A 22,961-nucleotide genomic window follows, 5' to 3' on the forward strand; every position below is an offset into this window, starting at 1 on the left:
CTTAAATTTATAGAACCCGACCCGAAACCCGTCGGGTTCGGGTCGGGTCCGGGTTTCGGGTCCAAAAACCCGAACCCGACCATCTCTAGTTCGCGGTATCGTGAGGAGATGCGGCGCGGTATGTTTTCTGTACCGACACAGAGTCCAGACAGATCTTCTTGGCGAAAGCGAATATCCAGCGGTTTGAATATTCCACGTTCTCGTTGGTACTGTTTCGGTTACGCATACGTCGAGCCGTACCCCAAAGAGTGCTCGTCGCTGTTTCTCTCGTTAACCCGTCGACGAACCGGCGCCAATAACTGCGTTTTTTGGCTTTCATTAAACTCTTCATTCGCCTTTCTAGCGACGCGTACTGCTGATAGCTAGCGGGTAACCCGTCTTCCCGGAAGGCCTTATATGCAGTGGACTTTTCCGCGTACAGCTCTGAGCACTCTTTGTCCCACTACAGTGTGGGAGATGGGTATTCACGCTGGGTACTGGTTTAGTCTGAGCTTGATTCGCACTGTCGAGAATCAAGCCAGCCAAAAACCTGTACTCTTCCTCCGGAGGAAGCTCTTGAGTGGATTCGATTTTAACGGATGATCGCTACCGTGGGGATCAGGGATCACCTTCCACCTGCAATCTAACTGTAGCGATGTCGAGCACAGTGATAAATCCAACGCGCTCGCGCGTGCTGGTGGTGTAGCAATCCGCGTCATTTCTCCCGTGTTTAAGATGGTCATGTTGAAATTGTCGCAAAGATCTTGGATTAATAATGATCTATTATCATCGTGAAGACAACCCCATACCGTACTGTGCGAGTTAAAGTCTTCTAGAACTAGCCGCGGTGCCGGTAAGGATTCCGTGATATTACAAAGCGTTCGGTGCCCTACCGAGACTCTAGGAGGAATGTAGATGGAAGCAATTCAAAGGTCTTTGCCTTTGATTAGAACTTGACAAGCGACAATTTCAATGCCTGGTGTCGAAGGGCGGTTAATTCGGTTGAAAGAATAGCACTTTTAAATCCCCAAAAGTACTCCTCCATAAGGGTTTTCTAGATCCAGACGGATTATATTAAAGTCGTGGAAGTTGAGATTTATATCGGAAGTTAACCAAGTTTCACATAATGCGAAAACATCACATATTAAACTGTTTAGTAAAAAATTGAAGGAATCGATTTTCGGGAGGATACTTCTGCAATTCCACTGTAGGACAGTGATCAAATCAGTGACCTCGTTCGATGACTTAGCCATCGAAGGATACTATCGCTGCAATGAGGGGCCATTTAGCTGTCAACTGCTTCAAAAATGTTTGCACTATAGGGAGAAAACGTATTAGAGTGCTTTTAAGAGGATCAGTAACATTGAAAGCTGTGAAAATTAGGTCCACTATGTCAGAAAATTTCATTAGTCCATTACTGGATTGAGTGTCTGTTTGAAAAAAGGGGACACTTGGGGTTTTTGGTGTCCCTAGAAGTGGTAGATACTCCTTGTTAGAATTAAAATTTCCAAGTCCTGGAGCAACTTGTTTCGGCTTTTGGGCACCACTTCCGTTGGATTTATTAAATGTAGTTGGCACACTCTCTAAGGAGGACACCTTGGCACACTTACGAGGCAGTCTAGGAGAGGCTAGCTTTCTCCTCTTCCTAGATTCCCCCGGGTTAACAAAAGATGTTCTCTCTTGTGGATCGTCAGATTTTTGCTCACCACCAGCCAAAAGAGCAAAGGAATTTTCGGAAGGGACAGATGGCGAAGCATTCTTTAGCATTTCTGCATAAGAGTGCCTCGAGCATGCGGAGGGCCCCCGCAGTAAATACACTTTTCAGTTTCTCCACCGCAAGCGTCATCCTCATGCTCTCCCTCGCATTTGCCGCACCGTTTTTTTATTGCCACAGTAAGTGGTTGTGTGGCCCAGTTGCTTGCAATTGCTGCAGTTCATTACCCGCGGTACAAACAGGCGAACAGGTAGGCGAACCTTATCCAGGAGGACAGAGTTGGGAAGAGAAGACCCAGAGAAAGTCACTCGAATCGAGTCTGACGGAGAATAAGTTGTCTTATCATCTTCAGTTTTTGCGGAACACAATTACTTGCATTCCATAATCTTCATCTGGTGAAGTGAAGGGTCCTTAAAGCAGCCAACCCCGTACTTCAACAGGTTTTCGCACTTCAGACCCGGTTCAGCGACGACCCCATCGATCTCCACTGCCCTACAAGGCACATACACCCTGAATTGCTTCGTAAAACGCTCGCTACGAGCAATCTGGTTTGCCTGGTCGAGATCATTTACTATAACGAATATAAAGCAGAATAGTCAGCTTCTCCAGCGACGTCCATTCGTCTGCACCAGATCAATTCACTACACTAGCCAGGCCACCGACAAACAAAGGCTGTCTCAGACAAAGGCTGACCTTCACTATACTTGCACTTTTTTTTTGATTATAGAGGTTTTAACCTTAAGGTCATTCGCCTCTTCGGGTTAGAAAAATCTCTTATGAAAATTTTCTAACCCTATGTGCGGGGTCGGGTCTCGAACCCAGGTGCGCTGCGTACAAGGCAATCGATTTACCAACTACGCTACGCCCACCCCTACTTGCACTTGTTATAACACCACTCACAGCGAGAGAAAACGAACTGCTTCGATGTAAAGCTCGGAAACGAATGAATTAGTGGATTATCAAAATAGGAACTAATTAATCTCTAGTAGTAGAACTTGGCGCAAATAGAAATTAAAAAGAGCGAAGGTATTTATATTTAGATAACTCTATTGAATCAATTGTGGCTTGATGATGTTTACAATACCGACAATCCCATCAACCTGCGAGAGGGGGAAAAATCGCATATTGTTGACCCAAAACCGCAAAGTTTCTTTGACAAAGGAACATAACATAGCATACCGTTGGAAGGATCATTTCTTCTTCTTTTCAGAACGCTAAAAAAATTTAAAATCGTTTGAAAAATAACTGCATCGAAAAATTTTCAATACCGAGGTCTCGAAAAATAGTTTTTTTTTTGTCATAAAGATTTTGAGGGTATGCAACATTTTCCAAACATTGTATTGTGTTGCAATTGGCGATATCTACAACCTATACTAGGTCACTTGAAAAATACAAAATCACTGTAGCTTCTAGCACCGTGTTATTCTTCGTGTAATCGTGAACTGGTTCATAATTCCTAATATATTGCTTACGATCCAATATCCGTGCTCGTGAAATAAAGCACAAAATCATGAAATATTATTCATGTGTTCGTGGACTGGTTCATGATACATAGTATAATACTCACGAGTTATCATACGTGCCCATGAAATTAACTGCAAAATTATAAAATAGTCATGTATACCTGAACTGGTTCATGAATCCTAGTATAATATTCTTACTTTATGACTCCTAATATATTGTTCACGCTCCAATATCCGTTCACAAAATTATAAATTATTATTCATGTATTCGTGAACTGGATCATGATTCTTAGTACATGATATATGATCTATTTTGCGTGCTAGTGATATTTAGAAGATATCCCTCATTTTCAGTTTCATGCACCATGGTAATGAAATTTTCACTTGAACTATTTCACAAACTTTAAAGTATTATCCGTGGAATCATATTTGTTCGCTGCACTTTTTCATGAAATGTCCACCTGCTAACAACCAATAATAGGTACAAGCAGTAGATATAAGAAAACTATTAAGACCTCCAACATCGTTATTCATTTCATAAGGTTTCAGTGTGATATCTGAACAGGCAACGAAAACTGTGCTAAGCAGCACAAATCGTGTCCGTGAAATAGTTCACAGGACTAGATACCGCGAATCAGTCACCCTTTTATGATTCAGTTCAAATTATCATGCTACTCCGAATAAACAAAACCGATAGTTACCAAAAAATAACAGATCGCAAAAAGACGAAGAGAATTTACGAATACCATGATAAAACTGCTGATATCATGAACACGAATCGCATTTCTCTACGTGTCGAATTCGAAAGTAAGCTCAAGAATAAAATATCACGATAACGTGAACGGAAATTACGAAAATCGTGACTAAGATCTTCAAATCATGAACACAAATCACACAACTCGTGACGAAAATATCAAAAATCTTGAATAAGATCCTGAAAAGTTAACCAGATATAAACATAAATCTCTACATGTGACTAAAATATCAGAACAACGTGAATAGAAACTATGAAAATCATGATAAAGTTCCTCAAACCATAAACGTAAATCGCATTATTCGTGGCTAAGATCCTAAAATCATGAGCACAAATCACTTTACTCGTGACTAAAATATCATAATAACGTGAATATAATTTACGAAAATCGTGACTAACATCCTGAAATCATGAACATAAATAAAACTCATGAATATAATAGCACGGTAGCGTAATGAGAAATCACAAAAATCGCGGATAAGCTCCTGAAATAATGAAAAACGTTTGACTGTCGGCAGTGTATTCCCAAATCATGAACAAGAATCGTAACAAAAACTAAATATGTCGAGGGGACAACAACAGTAACAAAACCGAACTTTCGAATGTAACGCCATGTATATAGTCGGGCAAACTAGACAAACACGAATAGTTTCATGGTTCCGAGGTTTATTATTCATAATTTCAGGAACCTGGTCACCGCGAATCGTTCAGTTCACGAAATCGTGATCTTTTGTTTGTGCGTTTATGAACGGTTTATTTCTGTGTATTTCAGAAGAAGACGGTCATGTTCCAAAATGTAGTGTAAAAGCATTTCTGAAACCTAACTTGATAATTGTTGATCATCACGACGGTCAAACAGTCAGTAACCGTATCTGCGTCCGCCGGTTTCAGGAAGATTTCCTGGACCTCTTTCGCTTCTAGTTGATCCAGAATCGGGAGCAGTATGGATTCGATCGGGTTCGATTGAGCCATCGCGAACTGTTCGTTTGTATAAATAAGTTTGTGTTTTTCTCTCTTGCGGGATAACTCATTAGGCAATCCACCGCTGGATAATATGCGAATTCTTTGCAATATTTAGCAAATGCAATTCGTTTAATCGCTATCATTTTATGTGTTTTTTCATATTTTCTTCCTGTGGGTCGACACCCTTGCGGTAATATCCTGGCGAAGTCCCTGAAGCTTGTAGGACTATCCTGATGTCTAATTACATTCTCTGAGTCTCAAAGAGCTTCCTTGAAGTTTAAAATTCCGACAACAGCATTTGCGTACATTGCTTTGGGTCGTGAAAAAAGATATTTGGAAAACTAACGGATAACGCGCAATGCTTTATTTAATCGGGAAACAATTCGACTGGTGTATGTTAAACGCTAGAATCAAACTCGATGTTTTGAAGTTGATACACTTGTGTGTTCGTAGGATTTTTGGTAAGTCATTAGATGCGTTTGGACTTCGCCTCATCAGTATCCGGACCGACTTGGCAGTAGATAGACATTAAATGTAAAGTGTAACACAACTTGTGTTCGCGAAGTTACCTACCGGTTTCGAGTGACAGCTAAAATCATTTTTGCATGTGAGAGGCATAATTCCTATATCTTAGTAAGCCATGAATTGCGTTTCGATTTCATCTCATCAATATCTTACGATTTACTTTACAAGGCACGTTTTGTTCAGTGCAGTGATGCGTAATCGCTTAAACCTTTTTGTTTTATGATTATAACCTTTATTGCCAACATATCGAAAAATAACGAGAAGAATTTAATGATCTTACTAACACTAAGTTACTTGGTCATATTTTCATAGATATACTCCCTATTGCTGATTTTGTTTGGAAAAAACAATAGCAAAGACCTATCTTTTCTTTCAACTTTTCCTATCAAGCACCTTCATGATTTTGTACTTTCATAATTCAAACATTTAATACAGCTCGTCAAATATAATTACCATGGACAGTGATTGAAGGTACCATTCTTTCGTTGTTCCACCAGTTTAACCAGCCCCCTTTACAAAGGACGTAGCTCGCAAGGAAAAAATTAAACAACGTTTAAAGACCGCCCACAGTAGAACCACATCGCGCCGTATTTACCACACTTTGCATCACGGCATGGCCCATCCACCCCCCCCCCCTCCACAGGAACCGAGCAGAACGGAGAAGACTACTGTCTGTTGATGGTGGAACACGTGGCTTACCGGAATGACACAATCGTCTTGCACCATCAGAACCAAACAATCAGTCAGTCAGCCAGCCAGCCATCCAACCAACCAACCAACCACCTGTCAGTAGCGATTGTGGTTTGAAATTTCACGCAAAACATCGCCGCTGTCTAAAACCTGCCCTTCCAAATGCGATCCCCGATGGATGCCCTTTCCGAATCAGTTTTTTTTTTCGCCGCATGACATGTCAATCAAATCCAGCCGATTGTTGTCGAATGCACGTTTACTATGGGTACCTATGGTAAACGTACACAGCACCAAAGTAGGCTGTGCGGTGTAAGGTGATTCGAACCACCCACGACCGTTTAAGTCGAATGGAATTCATCGTTTACTGCAAGTCATTCGGTTCTATGTTGTGGGACGGGAAAACTAGCGTTTTTCTCGGATGTTGGAGGGTTCGAGAGTGGTGTTCGTTTTTCCAAAAAATAATCCAATTTTTCACTACGCCATATTTCCTTCTTAGTGGAGAAAAATTTCGATAAAAACTGATTTTGGCCATTAAAGAGAAAACTAGAAATACAAATAGTGTTTTCGTTTTTTGGAACCTAGCGTCAATCCGGCGCTAGTTTAGTTCTGTCACTAAGTTAGTGTCCAATTCTGATGAGACAAAGTCGAAATGCAAATTCCATACCCAATTTAATCTAATTTTTGTTTAAAAAAGTATTTTTCAAAACTGTTTTCAATTATCCCGGATTCAATTTTATGAGAATCTTTCGGCTTCTAGAGCAGTAACTGAGCAACCCTAGCAGCGAATCGATGACCGCCGCATATCGTACAGAAGCTGTTGAATATTTTAGCACCACTCAACACTGACTTGGCAGTTTCGCGCCGAGCTGCGATAAGGTTTAAGCATGTTCCAATAATAGGGTTACAAATTACTAATCTAAATTGAGTGAAGGTCGGAAAATGATGAAAAATTTAGTAGCGCAGCGATTCTTACTCACCGGAGAAATTTCGTCTATCTGTAATGAAAAAGAGAAGGGAAATAAATAAATAATGTATTGATGTATACATTTAGTTTCGATGGATTCATTTACAATTCATTAAAAGTTCTATTCTACACAACAACAAATGTTGAGGATTTAAGATATATATTTAAGTCTAATTAAGAAGCCAACCCAGCTTTGAACCATTTTGGTCCTACTAAGGACTATTGAAATTCACGCTTTAAATTGATATTCTTGAATCTTTTTTATTTCGATTACATAGGTTTTAACTGTAGGATTAATCACCTCTTTTTCGGGTTCGAGAACACTAGTAACAATTACGGTTTTATGATAGTTTGAAAGCCACTGATAAAACTTAGATTGCACTTGTAGCGTGCTATAAAACTTCAATTGTTACTTGGGAACTCTGTTTAGTAAAACCTCTAACTCCATGGGTGGGGTTAGGAACCGAGGCCAGGTACCATGTGTACAAGAGAAACGATTTACTAATTACTTTATGCTCGCCTCTTCCGAAATCTTCTACAACGTCGTGAGCCATTTTGAATGTTGAACCATTTTTTAATCAATTTCGAATTTGTCTTTGAATCTCATGAATCATCTAGAATCTTCCTGAATGTCCTAGAAACTTCTTGAATCTTCTTAAATCTTCTTGAATCTTCTTGAATTTTCTTGAATCTTCTTGAATCTTCTTGAATCTTCTTTAATCTTTTTGAACCCTCTTGAATCTTCTTCGATCTCCTTGAATCTTCTTGAATCGTGTTGAATCTTCCTGAATCTTCTTGACTCTTCATGGATCTTCTTGAATTTTTTTGGATCTTTTTGAATCTTCTTGAATCGTTTTGAATATTCTTAAATCTTCTTGAATCTTCTTGAATATTTATGCATCTTTATGAATCTTAATGAATCTTTATAAATCTTAGTAAATCTTCTTGAATCTTTTTGAACCCTCTTGAATCTTCTTCAATCTCCTTGAATCTTCTTGAATCGTGTTGAATCTTCCTGAATCTTCTTGAATTTTTTTGGATCTTTTTGAATCTTCTTCAATCTCCTTGAATCTTCTTGAATCGTGTTGAATCTTCCTGAATCTTCTTGAATCTTTATGGATCTTCTTGAATTCTTTTGGATCTTTTTGAATCTTCTTGAATCTTCTTGAATCTTCTTGGATCTTCTTGAATCTTTATGAATCTTTATGAATCTTAGTAAATCTTCTCGAATCTTCTTGAATCTTCTTGAATCTTCTTGAATCTTCTTGAATCTTCTTGAATCTTCTTGAATCTTCTTGAATCTTCTTGAATCTTCTTGAATCTTCTTGAATCTTCTTGAATCTTCTTGAATCTTCTTGAATCTTCTTGAATCTTCTTGAATCTTCTTGAATCTTCTTGAATCTTCTTGAATCTTCTTGAATCTTCTTGAATCTTCTTGAATCTTCTTGAATCTTCTTGAATCTTCTTGAATCTTCTTGAATCTTCTTGAATCTTCTTGAATCTTCTTGAATCTTCTTGAATCTTCTTGAATCTTCTTGAATCGTGTTGAATCTTCCTGAATCTTCTTGAATTTTTTTGGATCTTTTTGAATCTTCTTCAATCTCCTTGAATCTTCTTGAATCGTGTTGAATCTTCCTGAATCTTCTTGAATCTTTATGGATCTTCTTGAATTCTTTTGGATCTTTTTGAATCTTCTTGAATCTTCTTGAATCTTCTTGGATCTTGTTGGATCTTCTTGAATCTTTATGAATCTTTATGAATCTTAGTAAATCTTCTCGAATCTTCTTGAATCTTCTTGAATCTTCTTGAGTCTTCTTGAATCTTCTTGAATCTTCTTGAATCTTCTTGAATCTTCTTGAATCTTCTTGAATCTTCTTGAATCTTCTTGAATCTTCTTGAATCTTCTTGAATCTTCTTGAATCTTCTTGAATCTTCTTGAATCTTCTTGAATCTTCTTGAATCTTCTTGAATCTTCTTGAATCTTCTTGAATCTTCTTGAATCTTCTTGAATCTTCTTGAATCTTCTTGAATCTTCTTGAATCTTCTTGAATCTTCTTGAATCTTCTTGAATCTTCTTGGATCTTCTTGAATCTTCTTGAATCTTCTTAAATCGTTTTGAATCTTTTCGCATCTTCTTAAATCTTCTCGAATCTTCTTGAATCTTCTTGAATCTTCTTGAATCTTCTTGAATCTTCTTGAATCTTCTTGAATCTTCTTGAATCTTCTTGAATCTTCTTGAATCTTCTTGAATCTTCTTGAATCTTCTTGAATCTTCTTGAATCTTCTTGAATCTTCTTGAATCTTCTTGAATCTTCTTGAATCTTCTTGAATCTTCTTGAATCTTCTTGAATCTTCTTGAATCTTCTTGAATCTTCTTGAATCTTCTTGAATCTTCTTGAATCTTCTTGAATCTTCTTGAATCTTCTTGAATCTTCTTGAATCTTCTTGGATCTTCTGGAATCTTCTTGAATCTTCTTAAATCGTTTTGAATCTTTTCGCATCTTCTTAAATCTTCTCGAATCTTCTTGAATCTTCTTGAATCTTCTTGAATCTTCTTGAATCTTCTTGAATCTTCTTGAATCTTCTTGAATCTTCTTGAATCTTCTTGAATCTTCTTGAATCTTCTTGAATCTTCTTGAATCTTCTTGAATCTTCTTGAATCTTCTTGAATCTTCTTGAATCTTCTTGAATCTTCTTGAATCTTCTTGAATCTTCTTGAATCTTCTTGAATCTTCTTGAATCTTCTTGAATCTTCTTGAATCTTCTTGAATCTTCTTGAATCTTCTTGAATCTTCTTGAATCTTCTTGAATCTTCTTGAATCTTCTTGAATCTTCTTGAATCTTCTTCAATCATCTTGAATCTTCTTGAATCTTCTTGAATCTTCTTGAATCTTCTTGAATCTTCTTGAATCTTCTTGAATCTTCTTGAATCTTCTTGAATCTTCTTGTATCTTTTTGAATCTTCTTGAATCTTCTTGAATCTTCTTGAATCTTCTTGAATCTTCTTGAATCTTCTTGAATCTTCTTGAATCTTCTTGAATCTTCTTGAATCTTCTTGAATCTTCTTGAATCTTCTTGAATCTTCTTGAATCTTCTTGAATCTTCTTGAATCTTCTTGAATCTTCTTGAATCTTCTTGAATCTTCTTGAATCTTCTTGAATCTTCTTGAATCTTCTTGAATCTTCTTGAATCTTCTTGAATCTTCTTGAATCTTCTTGAATCTTCTTGAATCTTCTTGAATCTTCTTGAATCTTCTTGAATCTTCTTGAATCTTCTTGAATCTTCTTGAATCTTCTTGAATCTTCTTGAATCTTCTTGAATCTTCTTGAATCTTCTTGAATCTTCTTGAATCTTCTTGAATCTTCTTGAATCTTCTTGAATCTTCTTGAATCTTCTTGAATCTTCTTGAATCTTCTTGAATCTTCTTGAATCTTCTTGAATCTTCTTGAATCTTCTTGAATCTTCTTGAATCTTCTTGAATCTTCTTGAATCTTCTTGAATCTTCTTGAATCTTCTTGAATCTTCTTGAATCTTCTTGAATCTTCTTGAATCTTCTTGAATCTTCTTGAATCTTCTTGAATCTTCTTGAATCTTCTTGAATCTTCTTGAATCTTCTTGAATCTTCTTGAATCTTCTTGAATCTTCTTGAATCTTCTTGAATCTTCTTGAATCTTCTTGAATCTTCTTGAATCTTCTTGAATCTTCTTGAATCTTCTTGAATCTTCTTGAATCTTCTTGAATCTTCTTGAATCTTCTTGAATCTTCTTGAATCTTCTTGAATCTTCTTGAATCTTCTTGAATCTTCTTGAATCTTCTTGAATCTTCTTGAATCTTCTTGAATCTTCTTGAATCTTCTTGAATCTTCTTGAATCTTCTTGAATCTTCTTGAATCTTCTTGAATCTTCTTGAATCTTCTTGAATCTTCTTGAATCTTCTTGAATCTTCTTGAATCTTCTTGAATCTTCTTGAATCTTCTTGAATCTTCTTGAATCTTCTTGAATCTTCTTGAATCTTCTTGAATCTTCTTGAATCTTCTTGAATCTTCTTGAATCTTCTTGAATCTTCTTGAATCTTCTTGAATCTTCTTGAATCTTCTTGAATCTTCTTGAATCTTCTTGAATCTTCTTGAATCTTCTTGAATCTTCTTGAATCTTCTTGAATCTTCTTGAATCTTCTTGAATCTTCTTGAATCTTCTTGAATCTCTTGAATCTTCTTGAATCTTCTTGAATCTTCTTGAATCTTCTTGAATCTTCTTGAATCTTCTTGAATCTTCTTGAATCATCTTGAATCTTCTTGAATCTTCTTGAATCTTCTTGAATCTTCTTGAATCTTCTTGAATCTTCTTGAATCTTCTTGAATCTTCTTGAATCTTCTTGAATCTTCTTGAATCTTCTTGAATCTTCTTGAATCTTCTTGAATCTTCTTGAATCTTCTTGAATCTTCTTGAATCTTCTTGAATCTTCTTGAATCTTCTTGAATCTTCTTGAATCTTCTTGAATCTTCTTGAATCTTCTTGAATCTTCTTGAATCTTCTTGAATCTTCTTGAATCTTCTTGAATCTTCTTGAATCTTCTTGAATCTTCTTGAATCTTCTTGAATCTTCTTGAATCTTCTTGAATCTTCTTGAATCTTCTTGAATCTTCTTGAATCTTCTTGAATCTTCTTGAATCTTCTTGAATCTTCTTGAATCTTCTTCAATCTTCTTCAATCATCTTGAATCTTCTTGAATCTTCTTGAATCTTCTTGAATCTTCTTGAATCTTCTTGAATCTTCTTGAATCTTCTTGAATCTTCTTGAATCTTCTTGTATCTTTTTGAATCTTCTTGAATCTTCTTGAATCTTCTTGAATCTTCTTGAATCTTCTTGAATCTTCTTGAATCTTCTTGAATCTTCTTGAATCTTCTTGAATCTTCTTGAATCTTCTTGAATCTTCTTGAATCTTCTTGAATCTTCTTGAATCTTCTTGAATCTTCTTGAATCTTCTTGAATCTTCTTGAATCTTCTTGAATCTTCTTGAATCTTCTTGAATCTTCTTGAATCTTCTTGAATCTTCTTGAATCTTCTTGAATCTTCTTGAATCTTCTTGAATCTTCTTGAATCTTCTTGAATCTTCTTGAATCTTCTTGAATCTTCTTGAATCTTCTTGAATCTTCTTGAATCTTCTTGAATCTTCTTGAATCTTCTTGAATCTTCTTGAATCTTCTTGAATCTTCTTGAATCTTCTTGAATCTTCTTGAATCTTCTTGAATCTTCTTGAATCTTCTTGAATCTTCTTGAATCTTCTTGAATCTTCTTGAATCTTCTTGAATCTTCTTGAATCTTCTTGAATCTTCTTGAATCTTCTTGAATCTTCTTGAATCTTCTTGAATCTTCTTGAATCTTCTTGAATCTTCTTGAATCTTCTTGAATCTTCTTGAATCTTCTTGAATCTTCTTGAATCTTCTTGAATCTTCTTGAATCTTCTTGAATCTTCTTGAATCTTCTTGAATCTTCTTGAATCTTCTTGAATCTTCTTGAATCTTCTTGAATCTTCTTGAATCTTCTTGAATCTTCTTGAATCTTCTTGAATCTTCTTGAATCTTCTTGAATCTTCTTGAATCTTCTTGAATCTTCTTGAATCTTCTTGAATCTTCTTGAATCTTCTTGAATCTTCTTGAATCTTCTTGAATCTTCTTGAATCTTCTTGAATCTTCTTGAATCTTCTTGAATCTTCTTGAATCTTCTTGAATCTTCTTGAATCTTCTTGAATCTTCTTGAATCTTCTTGAATCTTCTTGAATCTTCTTGAATCTTCTTGAATCTTCTTGAATCTTCTTGAATCTTCTTGAATCTTCTTGAATCTTCTTGAATCTTCTTGAATCTTCTTGAATCTTCTTGAATCTTCTTGAATCTTCTTGAATCTTCTTGAATCTTCTTGAATCTTCTTGAATCTTCTTGAATCTTCTTGAATCTTCTTGAATCTTCTTGAATCTTCTTGAATCTTCTTGAATCTTCTTGAATTTTCTTGAATCTTCTTGAATCTTCTTGAATCTTCTTGAATCTTCTTGAATCTTCTTGAATCTTCTTGAATCTTCTTGAATCTTCTTGAATCTTCTTGAATCTTCTTGAATCTTCTTGAATCTTCTTGAATCTTCTTGAATCTTCTTGAATCTTCTTGAATCTTCTTGAATCTTCTTGAATCTTCTTGAATCTTCTTGAATCTTCTTGAATCTTCTTGAATTTTCTTGAATTTTCTTGAATCTTCTTGAATTTTCTTGAATCTTCTTGAATCTTCTTGAATCTTCTTGAATCTTCTTGAATCTTCTTGAATCTTCTTGAATCTTCTTGAATCTTCTTGAATCTTCTTGAATCTTCTTGAATCTTCTTGAATCTTCTTGAATCTTCTTGAATCTTCTTGAATCTTCTTGAATCTTCTTGAATCTTCTTGAATCTTCTTGAATCTTCTTGAATCTTCTTGAATCGTGTTGAATCTTCCTGAATCTTCTTGAATCTTCTTATTTTTTTAATCTTTTTGAATCTTTTTTAAATCTTCTCGAACTTTTTTGAATCTTCTTGAATCTTCTCGGATCTTCTTGAATCTTTTTGCATCTTCTTAAATCTTCTTGAATCTTCTTGAGACTTGTTGAATATTTTTGAATCTTCTTGAATCTTCTTCAATGTGTTTGAATCTTTTAGAATCTTCTTGAAGCTTTCTTAATCTTTCTGAACCTTCCCAAAATCTTCATGAATGTTTTGAATTTTCATAAAGCTCCTGGAATCTTTTTGAATTTTCTTCGATTTCTTGATTAGGGCCCTGGGTGGAAATCGTGTGATAAAAATCAATTTGTTTATAATTTTTAACTCTTTCCACCATCAGATGAAGTATTCAAATCACGGAAACCCCTCCAATTACGTGTTGTATTCGGCAAATGTTGTGCACTCCGCTTCATTTCACCGCTGCTGCCACAGTTAGTACATGACATTTACAGGCGTAATTCCTTACAATTTGCTAATCCACAGATCATTCCCCACACTCAAAACGGTGACAGCGCCAGCGAAGTTCATCTCATTATTACCATCTCCGTCGTCATTACAGCAACAGAAACATCAACCGTTTTGCTATAGGTACTGGGTGGGAGGCCATTAAGCGTGGATTCTAATTTTCTCGTTTAGATGCCTGTCACCTTGAGTGACAGGGGGCCACAACGGTTTGCGGTCGTGAGAATTCAAAACTGACTCCTGCTAGTGTTGGCGCAATAGGCGGCTCAAGTCTCAAAGTTTCTCGCAAACGCTTCCTTTCCAACGAACGTCCGTTATGTATTATTATAAGTTGAACAGTCAGCGTATTTGGTTACGATTCGAATGGAGCTTTTGCAAGGGGCGGGAATAATTTGAACGTCAACCACTTTCATAGTCAGTCGAGGGTCTGTTTACGAAGGATTGATTTAATGAGATTTAGGATTTGCAGTTTCGTGTTTCAAATCATGGAAAATAATAATTTTCCGTGAAAGGGATCATTAAAAATAAACATTTTCCAACAAATAACTTCCAAGAATAGAACTCAAAAACAGACCTCTTTTAAGTGATTTTAAAAGAAAAGAAAAGACGAAAACAAACATCACAATCGATAAATCATTCATATCATACAATGAACAAAGTTTCCCCGGAAGCTGGAAACTCATAAATTTCCCGGAACGGTATGACGAATTGGTTCGGATGTGTTTATGTGGGTACGTAACCGTACGAAAGCCGCATCCCCGTGTCAAATGAACCGTAAAGCACTCAAATCGGATGGCTTCCGTACAATTCGATTGTCACTCAACTTTTTGTCTATACCTATCCACGCACCGATCTGGAAAAGATTCCCGAAGGCAACTTTTACCCGTCTCATTGTAATCGAATGTTTCAACTTTTGATTGCTATCGCTGATGTGGAATAGAGAAACTTGAATCATCAAATGAGTTGCAAAAAATAAAAACTTTCACAATAAAAATAGATATTCTCGTTGGATTGTTTTTCCTTCGATCTATGTTTTCCATCAATTCAAACGATTCCCGTCCACCTTCCGCACGCTGCTCGTGGTGAAGTGGGGAAACGAAGCTCCTTGTATTGAAATTTTCAACTGGAGCGGTAGGGGGAGAGTGGTAAACTTTTCACCTTTTCCATGATGAAACATCGACTTTCGTCCCCTTTACATATGCGTATCTCGGTGGATGGTTTTTGCTACGAGCGCAGAGTTCGCAAAACGAGAACTTCCAATAGTAGTTCTCCGAACATGACAAACCGATCGAAGGTCGAATCTGTTTTTTTTCTCTCTTCGGTTACTGTTCGTGAAGAAAAAGTTTCTATCCCATCGCAGACACAATTTCCCTACAGCTAGATTGGATTGGAAAGATTGAATCTCTGTCACATATTTTATGCGGGAATCAATCCGGTCGACAAATCCTTTTTTGTTTGACCCCCGGCAAGTGGCAGCTCAGACGAAAGTTGTTGCATTTATGACGATCATAAAATGATAATAATCATCCACATTGTAAACGATGTCACGTACATCATCATCATCGTCGTCGTTATCATTATCCAATCGCCAACAGGTAGGGAGGCACATCTTTATCGACAATGAAACGATGTGGAGGTCCCGCTCGACGGAGGTTTTGGCTAACCAGGAGAAGAAATTTTCTTTTCGACGGAAAGAAAGCGTATCTGGCTTGTTGTTTGTAGCTTTTGCCAGGCAGGAGCAGGAGATGTACTAATCGCAACGACATCTAAGCAACAATGGAAAACAACAATGGCTTACAATTTGCTTACGTGTCCTGTCAGATGGGCTATCAACGGCAGAAGTTGACAGTTTCTTAGAAATTGATGTAAGAGAAGCTGGTTTAACATTAGGCAAGGATTACGAAACTGATGGAGATTGGAGCTCCTCGTTCTGAACGGATGGCGGGAAAGGTACAAGCTGTTTGAAATTTTGCATCATTGTTGCTCTGAACGGAATCTCGTTATTGGAAACTGTACAACACAGCCTTTAACTCACTTCTTTCCTTCAAAACAATCCTCTGAGCCCTGCGCTTTCTTTACTATTGCTAAATTGTCAGAGTATCCCCGGTTTTGGAGCAGCCCCAGTCGTAGTTAGAGCGTTTTGCTAGCGTTGTGAAACCGTGCAGGGCGTCGCACTTAAACAAAAACAAGATTTTGAGAACCGAAAACATATGTCCGCATTTTATGTGCAGAACTTAGTGTTGATGTCAGCTGACACGTGGTTTTCCAAATTTTAGTGAATGATTTTTACATTTCTAAGAAAAGAAATGTATAGAATTCGGTCAAACTTTCAAGATTTTTTCCGAGGCCAGGAGGGCCGAGTCTTATATACCAATCGACTCAGCTCGACGATTTGGGACAATGTCTGTGTATGTGTATGTAACGGACAAACTCTCATTCGTGTTTCTCAGCAATAGCTGAACCGATCTTATCCAAACCAATTTTAAATGAAATGGCTATCACCCAAACAAAACGCTGTTAAATTGTTTTTGATTCTGATGTTTAGTTTCCAAGATATGAATGTTTGAAGGTGCAAAAATAGCGTTTTTGCAGTTTTTTGAAATTTGCTGCCGAGATTGGCGACGTATCTAAACAATTTATATATTTTTAGAAAGCTTATACGAATCCCTTTCAAACGAACTATAGATCTGAAAACTGAAAACGGACTATTATCAAAAGAGATATTTCACATTAAATGCGGGCGAAAGATTTTTATTATTTTCCATAGCCAGAAATAAGACCAAAAACATTCAATGTATGTTACTATGTTTTAATTGTCGCAAGGTTCTACTGTATCGATTTTGTTGGCTATTTTCGGCAAATTTGAGACTAAGAGAAACGAAAGCAATGAAATTGAAAGACGGATAAGTATTCTAGAGCGAATCAGTTATAAACTTAGAACGGAAAACTAGAACTAGGCAGGCTCATATGGGCATATGGGCATTCAATGTATTATTAGCGCCAAAACGGATAATTTTAGGTCAATAGTATCTACGGAGAATTTAAAGCATACAATATGCCCTTTCTTTTGGTATTGTGATTTTACTGATTAATCCCCCTCAGAGTGAACTATTTTCATAAATGTTCTTGGAAGTGATTGTATTGAAATAATGTCTTGTAGCTCTTACTTTTGCGAACAACTTTACTGAAGACATCAATTACATATTTCGAATACTTTAAAAGTTAAGGATTGTTGTTTATGGATCATCTTCTTGAATCTTCTTGAATCTTCTTGAATCTTTTTGAATCTTCTTGAATCTTCTTGAATCTTCTTGAATCTTCTTGAATCTTCTTGAATCTTCTTGAATCTTCTTGAATCTTCTTGAATCTTCTTGAATCTTCTTGAATCTTCTTGAATCTTCTTGAATCTTCTCGAATCTTCTTGAATCTTCTTGAATCTTCTTGAATCTTCTTGAATCTTCTTGAATCTTCTTGAATCTTCTTGAATCTTCTTGAATCTTCTTGAATCTTCTTGAATCTTCTGAAATCTTCTTGAATCTTCTTGAATCTTCTTGAATCTTCTTGAATCTTCTTGAATCTTCTTGAATCTTCTTGAATCTTCTTGAATCTTCTTGAATCTTCTTGAATCTTCTTGAATCTTCTTGAATCTTCTTGAATCTTCTTAAATCTTCTTGAATCTTCTTGAATCTTCTTGAATCTTCTAATAATAATAATCTTGTAATAAGAATGAAATAGACATTTCCACAATGTTATATTGAACATAATCAGCCATTAAATCATAGTTTGGATAAATGAAAAAGGCACAATTGCACCACTAGGTGGATTAAAACAGGTTTTGCCTTTCTCATATAAAGAAAGGCTATGCAATCACTGCAAAAATCGACTTTTTAACCGAGGCCCGGAGGGCTGACTGTCATACACTATTCGATTCAGTTCGTCGAGATCGGCAAATGTCTGTGTGTATGTATGTGTGTGTATGTGTGTGTGTCATTTAAACTCACACAATTTTCTCAGAGATGGCTGAACCGATTTTCGCAAACTTAGTTTCATCTGAAAGGTATAACGCACCCATAAGCTGCTATTGAATTTTTAGTTGATTCGACTTCCGGTTCCGTAGTTACGGGTTGAAGAGTGCGGTCACACAGCAAATTCCCATATAAACTGGTACCACCATGATGTTCAAATGATGTAAAACATATCAAAATTGATGTAACATTGCTCTAGTTTGCGGGTCTGGATCACTAATGATCAATCAAAGCAGCTTTGACCACATTGGCCACCTATGACGGTTCATGACGCCCCCGGGGAACCCGCCAAGTTCCTAAGCCAATATCACACCCATTTCCCAACGAATTCTCTACCGATTTTTACAAACTTGATTTCAAGTGAAAGATACAGTAATACCATTGACTGCTGCTGAATTTCATTCGGTTCTGACTCTTGCTTCCGGAGTTACAGGGGTGTTAGTAAGGATACACTGGACTTTCCCATACAAAACGGTACAATCGTAATACCTCAGAGGCTAAAAACTATTGAAATGGTCACCAAATTACTTCTAATCGCAGATCTAGATCACTGATTGCCAATCAAACATTCTTTGAATATAATAATAATATGTTCACTATCGACGATTCCGGAAGTCCGGAATTCCGGGCATATTCCACAATTAAAGTCACATCGGTTCTTCGGTGATGACTGAACCGATTTTCTCAAACCAAGTCTCAAATGGAAGGCAAAATATGCAGTTGAGCATTGCGTCGCCGCCCCTCCCCCGCCTTGCCCTTACACCTCCTTCCTTCATCACTCCCCTTCCTCTTGGACCATCCTCACGCCCGCATTTCCTTCATCCACCCCGTATACCGAAATAAGATGAGGGATTTATGACACATCCTCCACTTCCACTCTACTAACCCCCTATTCCTTCCACTTTCAAACCCATTCCACCAACATTTCAAAATATAATCACATGAAGATAACATTGAACTCATGCTGATTAAGCTAATTAAATAGTATTTTTTTGTCTTTCTCATATAGAAAGGTTATGCGATTGCTCCAACAACCGACTTTCAAACCGAGACCCGGAGGGCCGAGTCTCATATATCATTCGACTCAGTTCGCCGAGATCGCAAAATATCTGTGTTATGTATGTATGTGTATATGTATGTGTGTATGTATGAATGTATGTATGTATGTATGTATGTATGTATGTATGTATGTATGTATGTATGTATGTATGTATGTATGTATGTGTGTGTATGTGCGGATTGCGGTTACAAAACAAAATTTGTTGATTTGTCCACATCGGTTTCTAGGAATTTTCTGAACCGATTTTAAAAAACTTGATTTTAAATGAAAGGTCCATCAGCTGCTGTTGAATTTTGTGTGGATCCGAGTTCTGGTTCCTGAATTACAGGGTGATACGTACGATCACGCAGCAAATCTCGATTCTATCGAATTCTGCGACGAATGTAAAAAGGTGAATTTTTTTTCCAAAATGTAAACACAACTGTTGAATTTGTATATCTAGGTCACCAACAGTCATTCAAAGTCTCTTTGGCCACACTGACCACCATCGACGGATCCGGAAGCATCCAAATTCAGAATAACGGTTATATTGGTTTCTCAAAAATGGCTAGAACGATTTGATCAACTTAGTCTCAAATAAAAGGTGTTGCGTCCCCGGAAACTGATATTTAATTCCATCTCCATCCGACTTCCAGCTCCGGAGTTACGGGTTGTGGAGTGCGATCACATAGAAAACTCCGATCAAACCGAAACCGCGATGAATGCAAAAAGGTGCTCTTATATATACTTACCAAGTGTAATAAGAATGAAAGACATTTCCATAATGTTATATTGTACGAACCAGCTATTAAATCATAGTTTGGAGAAATGAGAAAGGCACAATTGCACCTCTAGGTGGATTAAAACAGGTTTTTATTTGTGTTTCTAACGTCGCGTATATTCGGAAAAATTTAGGCAATCTGACGTTCAAAAAGTCCTCATAGGACCTTTTCGCATACAATTCTGAGCAGTCTCTGCCCACAATGGAGTGGGAAACCGTCCACGATTGTTCGCGCCAGGTATACGTTTCGTCTGACCTTTAATCTCAGTGTAGAAAAATAAGCCAATCAAAACGTTGCACACTGCTACCGGAGGAATTTATCATTTTGATTCGATTGTTTCGGATATAGTGGACGCGTAGCTCTTTCAATAAATGGGCACCCTAATGAGGTAGAGTACAACGATAAATCTAACGCACTTGGCCGCGCTGGTAGGCATTCGTGTCATTTCCACTGTATCAAGATGGTCATACTGAAATTGTCGCGAATATCATGCAGTAAAATAGATCGGTTATTAGCATGAAGACAATGCCGTGGGAGTTGAAATCTTCTCGAACCAGTTGAGGTGCGATGTATGTGGAAAGAATATCAATAAATCTTTGCCTATGATTCGGATTTAACAAGCGACAACTTCAATACCTGGTACCGAACAAAGGCTAATCCGATTGAAATAATATCACGTTTTGATCCCCAAAACATTCCTAAATATTGTTTTCGGCCATGGCGAATAATGCTAAAATTGAGGAGGATCTACGTCGGAAGGAAACCTAGAAAAATAGTATGACTGAAATATAGAGACACTTGAAGTTTTGGATGTCCCATGTGGACTTTCCGAGACCAGGAGCCAATGTCTTGATCCTCTCCTTATTTCTACAATGGGTTCTTCAGTTCATTCCCCGGGTTACAAAAAGGCGAACGAGTAGACGAGTCCCGTTCAAAAGAACAAATTTTGGCAGAACAAATCTGGCGAAAGGATCGAAATGAGACTGATGGAAAATAAGTTTTCTAATACTCCTCGATTTTTACTGAACACAATTGCTTGCATGCCAGAATTTACACTGACTGAAGCACAGGGATCTGGAAGCACCCCCTATTTAGCACACCATCAATCTCTACTTCCCGGGCGGGTACGCAGACAAAATACTTTTTCGTACACGGTCGAGTGTGGTTTAGTTAGATCACGCGATTTATCGATGACGTTAAATGGCTTGTCTTTGGTCCGGAAGTAGACTATCCGGGGGCCGGTTGTACTAGATATAATTTGTATCGAAAATGACACTTATTGGTATTATTTTGCCATCGGAGAAATATTCAAATCGACCTCCACTCAGCCAGAAAGGATGTCGGTCGCCGGAGATACCCATTAGCTCACACTCAGCTAGCTTCAAAGCACAGTCAGAAAAAGCCGACTCTGAATACTGCACAAAGCATTAACAGTCCTTCCCGTCATGTACGGAAAGCAAGACATATAGTTTGGATCCACGTATCCGATCCAAGAGTCCGGATCCAGACTCTTGTCTGGATCTAAGCCCCAAATCTGGGCCCGGTTCAAGTCCTGACCTGGTAAGGGGAAAAGGGGACGGGCTAGATCCAGGGACTGCTACATTACCGGGTATTGGTCCAGATTCGGGAACTTGTCCGGATCCGGAAACCGGATCCGGATCGGGAACTAGTCCAGATCCGGAAACTGATCCAGATCCGAGAGGTCCAGATTTGGGAACTGGTCCAAATCGGGAGCTGTGTTGGATCTGGAAACTGCCTAAAATTTTTCTTTCACTGTCCAAGTTACCCTATAAAAAATCCGTAATTCCGCTATTTCTGCCAAAATTGGTGCAGATTCCGACCTGAATTTGGGTAAAAATCCGCCAGAACTCCGGCTGGTTTGACTCGATACTAATACTATTATAGAAATCGACCGAATTATCCTACATCATTATTCCAACGTTTACTACCTTAGCGGTAATATGAGTTTAATACCGCAATGCGCAATTGCGGGGTCTGTTACCAAAAAGGCAATAGAATCTTACCCAAAAGTAATAGAAACATGCTTGTTGGATTTTGGGTGTAATATTCAACAAACACATTTTCGCTGAGCCGTCGGACAAACTGCCCTGTTAACAAAGAGTGCTTCCAAATAGCCACCAGATATTATCAGGGAATTTTCATTTTCACTTACACACGCCATATCTGAACTTTCGTCAGTACGAGGAGAAATCACCTTGAATATTACTACCCAGTCGGGAAAAAGGTGTTCCACCGGCCCTGGTTTCTAGTCTTTATACTTCAGTGTATCAGTAAAACATACAACCTAGTGAGAAGAGGAGAGAGACAGATTAGCACGAGCAGAATGTGAATGACTAGGTACCGGGAGAGATGTGACTAAAGACGTGTTGTGAAAGTGGTCAATAAAGTGTATTGAAACTGTTTAGCGATTTGGTATTACCGAATCTATTAAGAACTTCCTGAAGATTCAACATTCGTATACACGGGGATCATGATTCTGGTATTATTAAATTCGATCTCGATGTTGTTCTTTACAAAGAAGTTTTCTACTTGTACTACTAAACATAATCAAACACTGTTTTGGACGTGATGTTATTGAATTGTTACGTAACTTTCGCGAGATTAAGCTTCATTTTAACTAGTTGTTCACCCTTCTGAACTGTGGGTCTAATACCTGCTTTCTTAAAATCGCTCGAAATTGTGTTATCCCGTAGCACGGACACTTTTGTTTCCTTTGGCAGACACTACAGTTTGTGTACTGGATATAGAACAAAGCGCTGGCTTGCTCCACTGGTGCCTATAGCATATGACCAGAATGTCGAAAATCTTTTCTTTCCAGAATCAGTTATTAGAAGAATATTTGTGCATTATGGACAAATAGTTCGGAATTGTCTCGTGTCAAAAAAGACGTAGTCCTACGTCAAAAACCAAATATTTAAACAAATGAAAAATATAGCAATAAAGTTAAAATTAGCAACAAATTTTCATGTTAAATTATTCAAATAATATTCCTTATTATTCAGTTGGTAACTTTTATCACTTATGTAATTAGACAAATCACTTTCTCTCGATTTTCTAAAAAATA

At 37.1% G+C, this 22,961-nt stretch overlaps 1 protein-coding gene across 1 annotated transcript in view; it reads right to left on the reverse strand.

Moving 5' to 3' along the window:
• Positions 1-22,961, reverse strand: part of LOC131691058 (mucin-2) — a 610,571-nt gene that overhangs the window by 218,527 nt on the left and 369,083 nt on the right. The window contains exon 4 of the mRNA XM_058977218.1: positions 7,066-7,083. The gene's annotated coding sequence lies outside the window, so the exon portion shown is untranslated. The remainder of the gene's footprint in view (positions 1-7,065; positions 7,084-22,961) is intronic.

Source organism: Topomyia yanbarensis, chromosome 3 (genome assembly GCF_030247195.1).
Source record: "Topomyia yanbarensis strain Yona2022 chromosome 3, ASM3024719v1, whole genome shotgun sequence".
Lineage (NCBI taxonomy): Eukaryota > Metazoa > Arthropoda > Insecta > Diptera > Culicidae > Topomyia > Topomyia yanbarensis.